Raw genomic sequence first — 16177 nt, forward strand, 5'->3', positions numbered from 1 at the left:
GGTCTCTCTGGAATGAGCTTTTACTTCTACAATAGCCACCTTTTTTGGTTGGGTACACAAGAACTTGTCAACTTCCGCAGCATTCTCAATTTTTTTGCCAGAGGATCCCATAAAGTTCCTGCTATGCCAAATAGGTGCATAACTGTGGGCAGTCTCAAAAGAATACCTGGAATAAGGTAACACATTTGTTGTCTTACCTTTTTGCCACTCTACATTCTTGTGCAAGTTCCATCAGCTCAGCCTCCTGTGCTGAACTCCCCAGAAGTAAATTTTGCACAATTACCTCACAGAGTTAACCAGTGCATTACCAGTTCTACATTGACAGTTTTCATAAAATCTGCTGACATCCAAAAAAACCCTGAAAATGTGTGTTAGTAAGTGGAATATTGGTAACATTTTCAAGACCATATGATTAACTGCTTATCAATTCAATGCAATTATATGATTCATGTGGTTTTGTCTCTCTCCACTCTCCTGAAGCTATAGAAAGGAGAATAGTTGGGTTCAAAAACTTTGCATCTTTTGAGGGAAATGCATTCAGGAGAGAGAAGAGAGACTTTGTGAATATGTGCTTAGTAATTTTGGAAGTGAAATATAAGTTTTATCTACAATCTGTAGAATTTCACTGAATACATGTGGTAACATTATGGTAAGGGGCTTGTCAGTAGTATTATCCTTTAAGTGTTAGTGTCAAATTATTAAATTGCTTTATTTAGTTAGCCAGCAAGAAAATGAGCTATAAGTGCATCTCAATAAATTAGAATATCCTCAAAAAAATATTTTTTTTTCAGGAATTCAAAACAAAAAGGGAAATGCATATATTATATGGAGTCATTGCAAACAGACTGATCTATTTCAAGTGTTTATTTCTGTTAATGTTGATGATTATGGCTTATAGCCAATGAAAACCCAAAAGTCATTATCTCAGAAAACTAGAATAATTACCACAAAACACCTGCAAAAGCTCTCCTAATCACTTGAAATGGTCCCTTAGTCTGGTTCAGTAGGCTACATAATCATGGTGAAGACTGCTGACTAGACAGATGTCAAGAAGGCAGTCATTGACACACTCCACAAGGAGAGCAAGCCTTAAAGGGTCTTTGCTAAAGAAGCTGGCTGTTCACAGTGCTGAATCCAAGCATATTAATGGAAAGTTGAGTTGAAGGAAAAAGTGTGGTGGAAAAAGGTGCACAAGCACATGGTTATGGACTGTTATGAGTATTAAGAATTATATGAAGATATCCAAAAACATGTCTCAAAATGGCGTTCGAACTGTACTCAGATTCGGGACTTTCTGGTCATAAGTGATTCATGCTGACTCTTTTTGCCATTTACCCAATAGGAGAAGTGTTATGTATTCTTTGCTCCTAGCCAACTGATTTCTTTAAAAATATCTGAACTTCCGTAATTAAACCAGTCATATTTCCTAACTAGATCCATGGTCATTTCTGATCTGTGTGGACGAATAGCCTGCATGCTGACAAATGACTCATAATTTGGAATGCAGATGGGTTTAAGACGTGGATGCATAACTTGAAATTCATCACCCTAAATTATGCCCCCCTTAACAAAAGAGACAGACAGAGAAAGAGATGGAGAGGCAGATGGAGAGAGACACACAGAGAGATAGAGAGAGAGAGAGAGAGAGACACACAGACAGAGACAGAGAGAAACAGACAGAACTAGACACACAGATAAAGACAGAGAGAGAGACACAGACAGGGAGAGAGACACAAAGGGAGAGAGAGACAGACAGAGAGAGTAACAGAGAGACAGAGAGATAGAGAGAGAGAAATGCAGAGAGAGACAGGCAGAGAGAGACAGACAGAGAGATACAGACAGACAGACAGAGAGAGAGAGAGAGAGTGGGAGAGAGAGAGTGGGAGAGAGACAGAGATATACTTAGTTACTGCCCCGGGCAATGCCAGATACTACAGCTACAGCTAGTATATATATATATATATATATATATATATACTCCCTTATAGAAGTTATGTCACCTATCCATGTTATGTAGATAAAAGCTTATAACCTGACTTTAAATTTTTCCATTGGTTTTATAAATTAGTCGTTTGAAAGCCTCACAAATTTGGTTTACGTTATGAAAATAAAGTTGCTACAAAGCTGAAGTATTGATCATATAATGCACCTAATCCTATTTTACATCCTCACCTGTGCTCACTAAATGATCGCTTAATTAGTGGGTGTGTATAAAAAGAAACCAAGCACCCCAGACCTTCACTTGAACTACAACTTGACCTCTGAGAACATGCCAAAAGTCCACCCTGCGACCAATGCCTTGATTATCAAGAGACTGCAGAGGTCGCAGACACCTTTAATGTGTCTCAGCGTCAAGTACAAAGAATTAAAAAAAGATGTGAAGAGACTGGAGATATTTTTGACAAGCCCAGGTCCGGCAGACACCACAAGACAACTGCTCAGGAGGAACATTTGTTGGTTAGAAAATCCAAAGCCAGCTCCTCTTTCACTGTAGCAGAGCTCCAACAGGCCTGGTCACCTCAAGTCCAAAACACATCCAGAAAACAGTTAAGTTTGATGGTGGGAAGATCATGGTCTGGGGTTACATTCAGTATGGGGGTGTGCAAAACATTTGCAAGGTGGAAGGCAATATCAATAGCCTAAAATATCAAGAAGTATTAGCTACCTCTTACATTCCCAATCATAAAAGGGGTCAATTTCTGCAGCAGGATGGTGCTCTATCTCATACATACATCTCTACAACAAAGTTCATTCTGGCAAAGAAGATCTAGGTGCTCAAGGACTGGCCAGCCCAGTCACCAGACATGAACATCATTGAGCATGTTTATGGTAGGATGAAAGAGGAAGCTTGGAAGACAAAACCAAAGAATCTAGATGAACTCTGGGAGGCATGTAAGACTGCATTCTTTGCTATTCCTGATGACTTCATCAATAAATTGTATGAATCATTGTTGAACCACATGGAAGCAGTCCTTCAAGCTCATGGAAGTCACACAAAATATTAAATATGGCTCTAATAGCACCACGACTTCATTAACCAATGTTATGCAACATATCTTTGTATTAGAAGTTAATTATTTGTTTGAATTTCACATTACTTTCTGTGGGCGACAAAACTTTTGTCTTGCCAAAATCTGACCTCTCTGTGTTCATAAAATGATCATTATTTCACCTTTGCAGCAACTTTATTTTCATAACCTAAACCAATTTTGGGAGGGTTTCAGCTTTCAAAAGATCTCTCCAGTAAAGGAGACAAACTCTAGCACAGCGCCACCTATTGGAAGTAGCGATCCTAAAAGTCACAAGTGGATTTTTAACAATCCTTTGCAATATGACTCAGGATATATAAGCCAGATCAGAATCCCAATTTGCAGACACGGTGTTTCGGGGTGCTTGCCCCTCGTCAGTGCAAAGTATGGGGGTGTCTGATCTGGCTCATGAGAAAGCTATGTGGGGACCACAGGGGAACACTATTCTCTTTAAGGAGACTTTGCAAGCCAGTCTGGCTGCCAAGTAAGGGGACTTATAGCTGCCACGCCCCTCTAAGAAATATTCAAATTGTCTCTCCAGTAAAGGAGACAAACTCTAGCACAGCGCCACCTATTGGAAGTAGCGATCCTAAAAGTCACAAGTGGATTTTTAACACTCCTTTGCAATATGACTCAGGATATATAAGCCAGATTAGAATCCCAATTTGCAGACACGGTGTTTCGGGGTGCTTGCCCCTCGTCAGTGCAAAGTATGGGGGTGTCTGATCTGGCTCATGAGAAAGCTATGTGGGGACCACGGGGGAACACTATTCTCCTTAAGGAGACTTTGCAAGCCAGTCTGGCTGCCAAGTAAGGGGACTTATAGCTGCCACGCCCCTCTAAGAAATATTCAAATTGTCTCTCCAGTAAAGGAGACAAACTCTAGCACAGCGCCACCTATTGGAAGTAGCGATCCTAAAAGTCACAAGTGGATTTTTAACAATCCTTTGCAATATGACTCAGGATATATAAGCCAGATCAGAATCCCAATTTGCAGACACGGTGTTTCGGGGTGCTTGCCCCTCGTCAGTGCAAAGTATGGGGGTGTCTGATCTGGCTCATGAGAAAGCTATGTGGGGACCACGGGGGAACACTATTCTCCTTAAGGAGACTTTGCAAGCCAGTCTGGCTGCCAAGTAAGGGGACTTATAGCTGCCACGCCCCTCTAAGAAATATTCAAATTGTCTCTCCAGTAAAGGAGACAAACTCTAGCACAGCGCCACCTATTGGAAGTAGCGATCCTAAAAGTCACAAGTGGATTTTTAACAATCCTTTGCAATATGACTCAGGATATATAAGCCAGATCAGAATCCCAATTTGCAGACACGGTGTTTCGGGGTGCTTGCCCCTCGTCAGTTAGAGGGGTGTGGCAGCTATAAGTCCCCTTACTTGGCAGCCAGACTGGCTTGCAAAGTCTCCTTAAGGAGAATAGTGTTCCCCCGTAGCTTTCAAAAGAGTAATTTATAAAACTATGGATGAATTTAAAGTCAGGTTATAAGCTTTTATTTACATAACAAGGATAAGCGACAGAACTTCTGTCAGGAAGTGTATGTATATATATATATATATATATATATATATATCCCTTCCCTATAGACTGTGAGCCCTCGCGGGCAGGGTCCTCTCTCCTCCTATACCAGTCTGTTTTGTACTGTTAATGATTGTTGTATGTATACCCTCTTTCACTGTAAAGAGCCATGGAATAAATGGCGCTATAATAATAATAATAATAATATACAGCAAAGTGGTTAAGTTGTTCAAGAAGATTTAGTATTTCTACCAGAAAATTACTGCAAATACACATTTTGTTATACACGTTTATTTCTTTATCAAAATAACAAAAAAACAAAACTGAGAAAATAAGGCAAATTGGACATAATTTCACACAAAACCCCAAAAGTGGGGCTGACAAATTTGTTAGCACCTTTGCAAAATTGTGGATAAACAACCGTTTAGTGTTTGCTCCTGTGGGTGGCTGCATATTTCTGCATGTGTTCCAAGGCCTGTAGTAGGGACAGCTGAATGCTGCACTGGGATAAGGAAGTGGACGTGGTTGCTGATGGTTGCGAATGTGCAATGACAGGTGCAGGATGGGAGGCATCTGTGCCTGCATCCTGGACAGGGTATTTGCAAGGACGTAGCACAGGAGAACAGGGAGTGGTGTCACCACAGACACTAAGGGGTACTTTACACATTGCCACATCGCTACCGATATATCATTGGGGTCACGGTTGTTGTGACGCACATCCGGCGCCGGTAGCGACATCGCAATGTGTAAATCTTAGGAGCGATGATGAAAGAGCACAAAAACAGTCAAAAATCGCTGATCTGTGTCACATTGTTCATTTTCATAATGTCGCTCCAGCTGCAGATACAATGTTGTTTGTCGTTCCTGCAGCACCACACATCGCTGTGTGTGAAGCCGCAGGAACGACAAACATCTCCTTACCTGCGTCCACCGTCAATGCGGAAGGAAGACGGTGGAGGGATGTTATGTCCCACTCATCTCCGCCTCTCTGCTTCTATTGGCCGGCCGCTTAGTGACGTCGTGGTGACGTCGCGGTGACGCCGAACGCACCTCCCCCTTGAAGGAGGGATTGTTCGGTGGTCATTGCGACGTCGCCGACAAGGTATGTGCGTGTGAAGCTGCCGTAGCGATAATGTTCGCTACGGCAGTGATCAACAAATATCGCATGTGCGATGGGGCGGGTACTATCGCGTTCGACATCGCTAGACGATGCTAGCGATGTCGCAACGTGTAAAGTACCCCTAAGGGTGGACCCAGGCGTTCAGTCTACCTAGGCTGGTGCTTTGATGTTATGTGCCTAAGTTTGCTGGTGTTGGTCACACTGGTAGTGGTCAGGCCTCTGCTGATCTTTTGTACGACACATGTTGCAAATTATGCTTTGTTATAGTCTGCACTTTCTTTGAAAAAGCTACAGACTTGGAACATGCTCCATGTATGTGCTATGGGGAACAGTTGCTCACCTTCTCCTTCTGGTCACTCTATTACTTCTTCCTGCCTATTTGAAGCTGTGGATCTGTTTTGTCTTTACTCTGCATGTCACCCTCTCAGGTTTGATCAGTGATTGCCTCATCCACCAACTCATCTTCCACTTTTGCACTTTGGTCCTCTTCCTGACTTGTTGACTTAACAACATGATGTGTTGCAAACTGTGTCTCATTATCATCTACCTCTTGAGAGGTGCTCAAATATTTGTGCATCACTGCACACAATCTCCTCATGTCCCTCTTGAAACATGCAGGTTGAGAGGCCAAAATCAAAACATGTAAGTGCAAAGAGCTCCTCAGAGTGTCTCAGTTTGAGATCATTTGTCTCCTGGGTCTCTTTATTCAGGTAAACTAATAGATCACAGCCTGTAAATGAGTCAACAGAGTGATGCAGCAGCAAAAAAGGCAAACATAGTTCTGGGATGTACTAAGAAAAGCAGAGTCTAGATCACGTGAAGTAATATCCCCCTTTATTTCTCTTTGGCACAAGAGGAGTAGTGGGGGATAATTACTTCACGTGATCTAGACTCTATGGATCTCTTAATACATCACAGAACTGTTTGATTTTTTTGCTGCTGCACCATGTTGTTGACATGTGCAGTCTGTGATCTATTAGTTTACCCAATAAGAGTCCTAGAAGAGAAGTGATCTCACACTGGGACACACCAAGGAGTTCACAGTATGTCCTGCAAAGAACGGTTAAAGGAAATGGGAATGTTTAGCTTGCTAAAAAGAAGGCTAAAGGAGACTTAATAGATGTCTACAAATATCTAAAGAGATGTAATAGTGTTGAGGTATCATCCTTATTCTCATATGCACATGGAAACACGAGAGGCAATGCAATGAAACTGATAAGTACAAGATACAGATTAGATATTAGAAAAAACTTTTTGGGGATGGTCAATGAGTGGAACAAGCTGCCACAAGAGGTGATGAGTTTTCCTTAAATGGAAGTCTTCAAACAGAGGCTGGACAGACATCTGTCTTGAGCAGGAGGTTGGACACGATTACCCTGGAGGTCCCTTCCAACTCTAACATTACATGAATCTATGACTCGTCATTGTGGAAAGGAAGATCAGTCTAAGGAATATGTGGTCCAGACTTTTAGCTGGTGAGACTGGACTTTGTGGAAGACAAGGTCTTTGATACTGGGAAACAGACTGGAAACATTATTTGCCATACAACTGACCACCTATTCGTTCTTGCTTCAACAGTGGTGTCTTGTGCCCCCACCTGAAAAGTGTAACAGGAAGATTTGTCTCATGGATGAGCATGTTTGTTGTGCTCTTGCAGCAGGTACAGTTTCATCTGGTCATGGCCTCAGCTTCTGCATGCACCATCTGCAACACATCCACTTCCCCGTCCCTTACTGCATGCCTTCCGTATATTAAATTAGGTATGCAGCTAACAGCAATATGAATATGGACTAGAATAAAATAGATGTAGAACTGAAAAGGACTTTTGATTTTACATTGAAGCAACAGCAAGGACTGTAAGTCAATAATCTCTGCCTATATGACTTCAATGCAAAACTAATACACTATCTCTTCTCAGTCTTCTCAGCAACTCTCCCTACACTAAATGCCGCAAGGAGCTGTATTACTAAGAAACACAATAGAATATAAGTAGCCCTGAAATGGACTTTTGGTCTTAGGGTGCCATAGCAAGGACTTTTAGGAAATTATTCCTGCCAATATGCCTTTAATGTTTAACTAATACACTGTTCCTTCTCCAATAACTATCTCTACACTAAATGGAGCCAAGAGTGGTATTAATAACAATTATAATATATGTAGTCCTGAAACAGCTTTTGGTTTTAGGGTGCAGTAGTAATAAATGTTCTGAAATAACCCTTGTCTATATATGCCTTTTTTGCTTATCTAAGACACTAATCTATCTCCAGCAGCTATCCCTACACTGTTTCCAGGGTAGAGTGAGCCAATCGTCATGTCCACCAGGTCTTATATAGATTTGATGACGCAATGCGGCCGGCTAATCACAGTAATGCTAGTAGCCAATGTGCCAGGCAATCCTCTCATGTTTAGTGGCTAAAAACAGACGCAAAAACTTGTGGGATTGGGACTCAAGCATGGCGCTTGAGTAGCCACGACACTTGATCCAGTACCGAGCATTCCCAAGCAAAATAAGTATTTGATATTGTATCGAGCAGTGGTGAGCATGCTCGCTCATCACTAGCAAACTAAACACACATATAATTATATTTTTCATTTTTATATAAAAATTGATTTTTACTGATAGGTCATTTTTAAATTGCATAGACTTTTAGTTGAAATGATATGTAACCATAGGACTACAGATATTGATTGGTACCTGTGAGCTACATGGTGGTAGACATAATCTGTTCTTGTTTCTGATGTACAGATATGCTCACCATTAACTTTTTTTTATATTTGGTTAAAGTTGTTTTTAATGTAGTTTGTTTTGCTGTTCCAGCACTGTCTCTCTACTGCTGCCCCTCATCTTTGATGATATGAGTACAGTGGTAACATCACAATTAGAGTATGTATCCACAGCAGCCAATCACTGGTCTAAGTAGTCTAATGCTGACTATATCGGCGTAAATGCCAAGTGATTAGCTGCAGTGGTAACATGCTACATTTGTGATCATCAAACCTGTAAAACCTTTTTAAAAACTCTGTTTTCTCATAAAACAAAAGTAGTATAATCTCACTAGGTCCTGGCAAAACTCGTCATCTACAAGTCACATCCCAACCATTTGTAGGCCACACATATAAACACATAGCATAGGCAAATCGTGACAGTTAATCACTAAATTATGATGTCTTAAAAAGTTGGTAACCTTAACCTGAGCCAACAGCCAAGAGAAAAGGAAGCAAGAACAAATTGATTTTATACAAAATGTGTAAAAAAAAAAATCCTTACAAAAACTTTCACATACCTCTACAAAATTGGAAGCACTTAGGTACAGTAAGAAGAAAAGTATAAGGCCGGAGTCACACTTGTGTGTATCTCGCATGAGTCTCGCATAGCATCACCTGGCATGACCACACACTCTCCGGACAGGAGCAGGTCGGCTGCATGTATTTCTAGGCAGCTGAGATGCTCCTGTCCGGAGAGTGTGCGGCCGTGCCAGATGATGTGATGCGAGACTCACAAGAGATACGCGCAAGTGTGACTCCCACTTAAGAGAAACATTTGCACCACTTCTACATTTTTTTACCTACTCCTAGTTTGACTTACAAATACTGATGTAAAATACTGACCAAAATACTCCTGTGTGAACGTGTCCTAATAATGACACATTTCAAACAGGATTAAACAGTCAAATCTAACAGAAATCTAAATGTTACAATACATTCTGCTTTCTTCAGAGCCGATGCAGCCAAATGTGTTGATACTTTAATTACTTTTGTAACTTTCATTTATTGATTTTAATATGAGCCACAATACTGAGTGCTTTAAACAATATGTCTACTTGGCATTTTGCAATGTATTTGTGAAAGCTGTATTTTAGGACTGGATTGTTGGTTTCTTGTCAGGGTTGCAATATAATAAATTAGCGATGAGGTTATAATAGGCAGCTATTGATTTCATGCCGCGCTAACGAATCCAAAGGGAAAGTAATTATTAAATATGATGAGTTTCGATTCTTTATTAGTTGGCAATCAGAGTTCTTGTTGACAGGGTACAAAGTGACGAACCAAAGCAAGAAAAGTGTCAGCTCAGCACCTGACCATGAAAACAAATTACATTTCATTCTTTTCTACTAACAACTATGGGTTTGTTAGTGAACTGAAAAAGCAATGCTGAACTTTTACATTTCAATTATGGAAGAACAATCTAGCAATATATTTCTGGGTGAGAAGGCTTAAAATACTCAGTGATGAAAGCGGCAAGAAGAACTCTGTTTTTCCTTCAAAAATAGTAATATTTTAGAAATGTCTAGTCATGGGAATTCAAAAGTGGAGATTTTATAACATTACTTGTTTGTACTGAGAAATTGAATATATTTGGATGGAAAGATTTTCAGAAATATATGGGAATTATATTGCCAGCATTACCACATGCTATACATAGCGGCTGAAAGAGAATCTGCCAGAAGGTTTTTGCTACCTCATCTGAGAGCAGCATGATGTAGGCAAAGAGATCCTGAATATAATGATGTATCACTTAGATTACTGGGTGCAGCCGCTCTGACACAATCAAAGCTTTTAAATTTAGCAATTCAGCAGAGCTAAGAAAGCTACCCACACCAGGCCTTCTATACAGATTGTACAGACAGTGAGGTGCCAATTAAAGGAGTGGGCGTGTCAGATTGCAGTGCACATGACATTGTAGTCCAGCAATGATAATCACTATGTGATTAAATATTTAGTTTAAGGAAACAACAGCACACAGCCTGATAAGAGAGGCATGGTTAATTTTTGTTTTTTAACCCGTACATCATTCTGTCCTCCGATTACATATCGAAAAACTGCTGCTAGATTCCCTTTAAGTTTGCAAATAATGCATTTTCCCAGAGGATAATACATACAGTAGATGGTTAATTTCAGAAAATAGGACAGATAAACAGGGATTCAACAGATAGGATATCCAGCTGCCAGAACTATTTAGTTGCAGAGTGGCACAGCACAGATCTGTCAACAGAATAGTGGCCATAGCTGGGTACTGCACATCCGCTCCCTATTGATTTGAATAGATGGCAGATATGCAGTACCCAGCCCTGGCCATTATATAGTTAACGGAGCTCTGCATGCCGCGAGTGGCATTGGGAACAGCTGATTGGAAGGGGGGCCCGGTGTCATACTCCCACCAATCAGATATTGATGACCCATTTAAGCATAGTCCAAATTAAAATTTTAATATAATTTATGATGTTTCTACGTTCTCAAGATCTATGCACGCTGTCAGTAAATTGAGATATTATTGTTTATATTCTCAGCTGGAAAATCCACTCTGACATATTGTAGTTTATTTTCAATCATGTCATGAACATACAACAGAATACTCAGCGAGCTAAATACTGTTAAAGTAAATCTCTCTCTTGCTTTTCTGAGAGCACAGGAGGGTCATACAAGACCCTATTATTAAATAAATTATCTTTATCTATAAATATCAATCTAAATTATTCTGTGTTCGTGCATCATTGTATCACTGTAAAAATAAATAAACCTTTTTTCAGTCTCATTTATGGCTAAATGATCATCCTGTCTTTGTTTGTTAAAATCAAGTTTTTATGTTAAACATACTGTTTGATTATTTTTTATTTTGCATGGAGTTATTGATATTGAAAAATTATCCAACAATAATACTAATTTCTATGCTGACTATTAAGCCAAACCACAATCAGCATGAATAAGAGATAAACGTATTAGAGATTCACAGACCCCGGCAGGTATATATCAGGCTGATGAGTTTGGGTGAGGAGACCTATGGCCAGTCTCAGCACAGATGTATGAATGTGGATTTTCAGAGAAAATATAGTTTACACAGAAGTCAGGAATGGAGGCACCAATCAATATGACAGGTCTTGGTTCCTTTATCAACAGATCACGTCCTCCACCTTTGTGCAGAACAATGACCTCCACATAGATCACAGAGCATGCCTAACAAACTATTCAATAGAAGTAAATTAGTCAGATCTAGGGATGGGCGAGCATGCTCGCCGGTACTCGGTGCTCGCCCGAGCATTTCAGTATTCGAGATACTCGGTGAGCGCCGAGTACCAGCGAGATGCTCGGACACATGCTCGGCTCTCCCTCCCTGCATGTTGGCGCTCTTTACAGAGTCAGTCCACATGCAGGGATTGACTGCCACACACTGTAATGCCACAGCCATGTTGGTTGTGGTATTACAGTGTTCAGCTGGCTGCACAGCGTCATCTGGTCTATATAAGACCTGAAGGCGCTGTCTCGTCACTCTGATCCACAGTCAACTAGTGTAGGGAGAAGTGCTGCTGAACTAGTGACAGATTTAGTGTGTGTCTTAGGTCATGTAGGAACAGGAGCAGGTAAATAGCGGCGCCAGGAATCAGGTGATCAGATATCACCATTGCTATAGTAACCCTCTTATTAGGTTACTATGGCAACGGTGGCAGCAGTGATGTCACCGCTTGCCAACCCACAGTCTCTGCTTACTCATTGAGTGATTAGACAGCATGGGGAGCAGAAGCGTTCTTCCTCCACCCCGTGCTTTCTGATATTGTAGAGCTGCATTGGTTGAAGAAGACAGAAGACCAGGATCATAGAGGGGTGAGAGGGAGTAATAAAGATGGAGTTGTCTTTTTTTAACCCTTTATTGGAGATTCTTATTGGCTGGGTAAAACTTGGCCTGACATTAAGAATCTTGGGCTTAATACCAGCTGGTAAAACAAAGCTGGTATTAACCCCTTATTACCCAGTGAGCCACCCGGCACCAGGGCCGCTCGAAGAGTTGTATACAGCACCAGAATATGGTGCTTCTATGAAAGCGCCATTTTTTGGGGTGGGTGCGGACTGCAATTCACAGCGGGGTGGGCCCAGAAAGCTTGGGCCACCTTGCGCTGAAGGTTCCAGTCCCCAGCTGTCTAGCTGTACCTGGCTGGACACAAAAATTTGGCAAAGCCCAAGTCATTTTTTTAAATTATTTCATGAAATTCATAAAATTAAAAAAAGGACTTCCCAATATTTTTGGTTCCCAACTGGGTACAAATAGGCAGCTGGGTGTTGGGGGCAGCCCGTACCTGCCTGCTGTACCTGGCTAACATACAAAAATATAGCAACGCCCATGTCATTTTTTTAATTTTTTTTGGCAAAAAAATTAAAAAGAAAAGGGCTTCCCTGGATTTTCCATTGCCAGTGAAGGTAACACCAAGCAGTGCAGGTTAGCAGCCAGTAGCTGCTTGGGTTACCCCTAGCCAGCAATAGAAAATGCAGTGGGAGCCCACACATTTTTTCTTTCAACCTTAACCCTAATCCTAGGGTTAGGGTTATGTGTTTGGGGTTTTTTTCTTAGTTCTTTTTATTTCTTAATGAATTTAAAAAAAAAAATCAACATGGGCTTTGCCATATTTTTGTATGCCAGTCAAGTACAGCAGGCAGGGACGGGGTGCCCCCAATCCCCAGCTGCCTATTTGTACCCATCTGGGAACCAACAATATAGGAAGCCTTTTTTTTTTTTAATCATTTCAGGAATTTCATGAAATAATTAAAAAACAAAACGTGAGCTTCGCCCAATTTTTATGTCCAGCCAGGTACAACTGGGCAACTGGGGACTGGAATCCATAGTACAGGATGGCCCCCACTTTCTGGCCCCCCCAGTGCAAATTGCAGTCCAAAGCCGCCCCAGAAAATGGCACGTTCATAGAAGCGCCATCTTCTGGCACTGTATACAACTCTTCCAGCGGCCCTGGTGTCGGGTGGCTTGCTGGGTAATAGTGAGGTTAGGGCCATCTGTGTATTATCAGCTGGCCCTAAGCCCAAAATTCATGGTGTCATGCCAATATTAGACATGGCCACCATGCATTTCTAGTAAATATAAAAAAAGCAACACAGAGAAAAATATTTTTACTAAAAATAAAACACAACAAAATTAGTGACTCCATTTTTATTTAATTAAACCCCCCCTCTGCCGTAGTCCTGGGTTGAGGGTCCCGTAATGTCCAATCCGGATCCAATATCATCTGATTGGTTTGCCAGAAGGTAAACCAATCAGATGATGTGTCACGTTCAAGGACCTGAATCAGATGACACATCAGCTGATTTTTTTAAAAGCAGAAAAGATTCAGTAGAAAAGAAAATTATACTCACCACTCTGCAGACTCCCGGGACACGTCCAGGACCCGCCAGTAAGCAGCTGATGCTGTCACCTGACAGCATCATCTGATTGTTTAAACCGGCTGGGCGGTAAAAAGCCGTCCGGCTTTTATGAATGATCAGCTGATTCAACATCTGATTGTTTAAAATCCGGGCAGTAAAAAGCCGGCCACCTTAAACAATCAGATGATGCTGTCAGGGGACAGCATCAGCTGACTACTGGGAGGTCCTGGAGCCGATTGGACATGTCCCGGGAGTCTGCAGAGAGGTGAATATGCTATTTTGTTTCTACTGTTCACTTTTAATTTTTCTTAGCAGCAAATGTACAGGCAGAGAGAAGCTGCCGCACATATGCTACTAAGCGAAAGTGCATGTCACACATGTCACACGGGAGGAGGAACACAGTCTTCTTCATCCCCCTAATACTCAAACAATATTGTTCACAGCAGTGACCTGGGAGTCAGAAATGCTTACAGTGGTCTTCCCCATGCTGTTCCCATGTCATTTGTGCACTGTTCTTATACAGTTGTAACATTTTTAGGCTTTCTACAGACCGCCAAGTGTGCCGCCGGAAAAATGCTTGAGTTTCCCATAGATTAACATTGGGCTCGGTTCTCGGGTCAAGAACCCGAGCATTTCAATATGCTCAATCCGAGCATCGAGCACCTGAGCATTACTGCTCGCTCATCCCTAGTCAGATCTTGTATAATGCTGTCTTTAGCCCATTTGGCTACTATAAAGCATAACTTTATAGAAGTGGTTCACTACTCTGCAATGCTGACCACATCTATGTAAAACAGATAGGGAAGTTTTTTTTCTAAATACCTTGTTCAGCCAATTCTGCCTGTGAACGGCACTATTGCAGTCCATTCATCCCCTTGAAGTTACCCCCCAGGCTCTGTGACCTCTGAGATTCAACATCACCGAAACTGGTCTTAAGGACCCATCACACCCAGAGATAAATCTTTGGCAGATCTGTGGTTGCAGTGAAATCATGGACATATTGTTCAATTTGTACACAGCCGCAAACCTGGCACTGATTGTCCACAATTGCACTGCAACCACAGATCTGCCGCAGATTTATCTCTGTGTGTGACAGGGCCTTTAGTCTTTCTGAGTAACTGGGCTTTGGGCAGTGTTTTGATGCTCGTCACAGCCTAATGTCACAGCCCAGCATCACTTTTGCTTGCGGCGCTCTGCGGTGAAGGAGAAATTGCGTGTCATGTTGGCTCTGAGGAACAGTGAAACACCGCCTACAGCCCAGTCACTCAGGGAGACTGGAGCCGAGCTCAGTGATGTCGGATCAACTGGATGTTGACGTGACATCACCAGATCTCAGAGATCCCAGAGCCCGGGGGTCACGCCATGGGCTTGAGCGGACCACAATAGTGCCACTCAGAGGCAGAATTGGCTGAACAAGGTAGTTAGAAAAAGCCTCCCCTATCAGTTTTACAGGGATAAGGCCACTATTGCAGAGTAGTGAACCACCCCTTTAAATACATTTAACTAAAGCTCAGCCATAATCTGGTAAATAAAATGAAACAAAAAAAAATCTACCCTCAAAAAATAAAAATGCATTGGAAAAAGGTTGGCTTTATTTTCTAAAAAAAATAATAGGTGAATCAGTCCCTTTAAAATGGTATTAAAATAAGTCATTTTCTTATTTCAAATCTCCATTCAGCCTAGAAAGACAAGGCTTAGCATGTGCTTAATAGTTTAAATGAATCATTCATTCTCTTTCTAGGCAAGTCTTCATCTCTTTATCCAGAGTCTCGGGAGGAATGATTTGTAATACGAGAGGCCTTCTCGACAAAGGACGCCGCAGCTGCCTTAAGTTCAGATTCTGAACACATCTACGAATGAGCCAGGCCATTCACTAGCTGATCTCATTGACCTTATTGTTGACTGGAACTGAGATGATTTCTGCAAAGAGGAAGTTGCTCACTCCAGCGGCATTAGCAGTCAGGTCTGAGTGGATGAAAAGACAAGAGATGAAGTGCATACAGCTCAGTCTGATGCCAACTTCCTTTCATTTCCATGGAGCTACTTAATGAGATTTTTCATGCATAAAATTAAATTTTGTCCTATTCTGTTGGCTTCCAGTTCTAAAGGATTTACTTACAAATTTGTCAGCTTTTATTTATTCTCGCTATAAATGGATCTAAGTTGTAATGAAGCCTTTTATTGATAATGACTTTCAATACAAATGGATATGCAGACCGGGCGGCTGACTCTTGCTTGCGGTAAACTATAATGTATTTCAACATAAGCAGAAACCATTCAGGAAAGAAAAAAAAACGCAATTTCGCAGATACATGATTTTTTTGCATTTAAATATGATCTAAATTATCATGACCGCAA

General features: G+C 41.3%; 1 long non-coding RNA gene across 1 annotated transcript in view; it reads left to right on the plus strand.

Moving 5' to 3' along the window:
• Nucleotides 1–15848, plus strand: part of LOC142300632 (uncharacterized) — a 32256-nt gene extending 16408 nt beyond the window's left edge. The window contains exon 3 of the long non-coding RNA XR_012752675.1: nucleotides 15561–15848. This is a non-coding gene — a long non-coding RNA (uncharacterized LOC142300632). The remainder of the gene's footprint in view (nucleotides 1–15560) is intronic.
• Nucleotides 15849–16177: the final 329 nt, after the last annotated feature.

The sequence above is a fragment of the Anomaloglossus baeobatrachus genome, chromosome 1 (assembly GCF_048569485.1).
Source record: "Anomaloglossus baeobatrachus isolate aAnoBae1 chromosome 1, aAnoBae1.hap1, whole genome shotgun sequence".
In the NCBI taxonomy this organism is placed as follows: Eukaryota; Metazoa; Chordata; class Amphibia; order Anura; family Aromobatidae; genus Anomaloglossus; species Anomaloglossus baeobatrachus.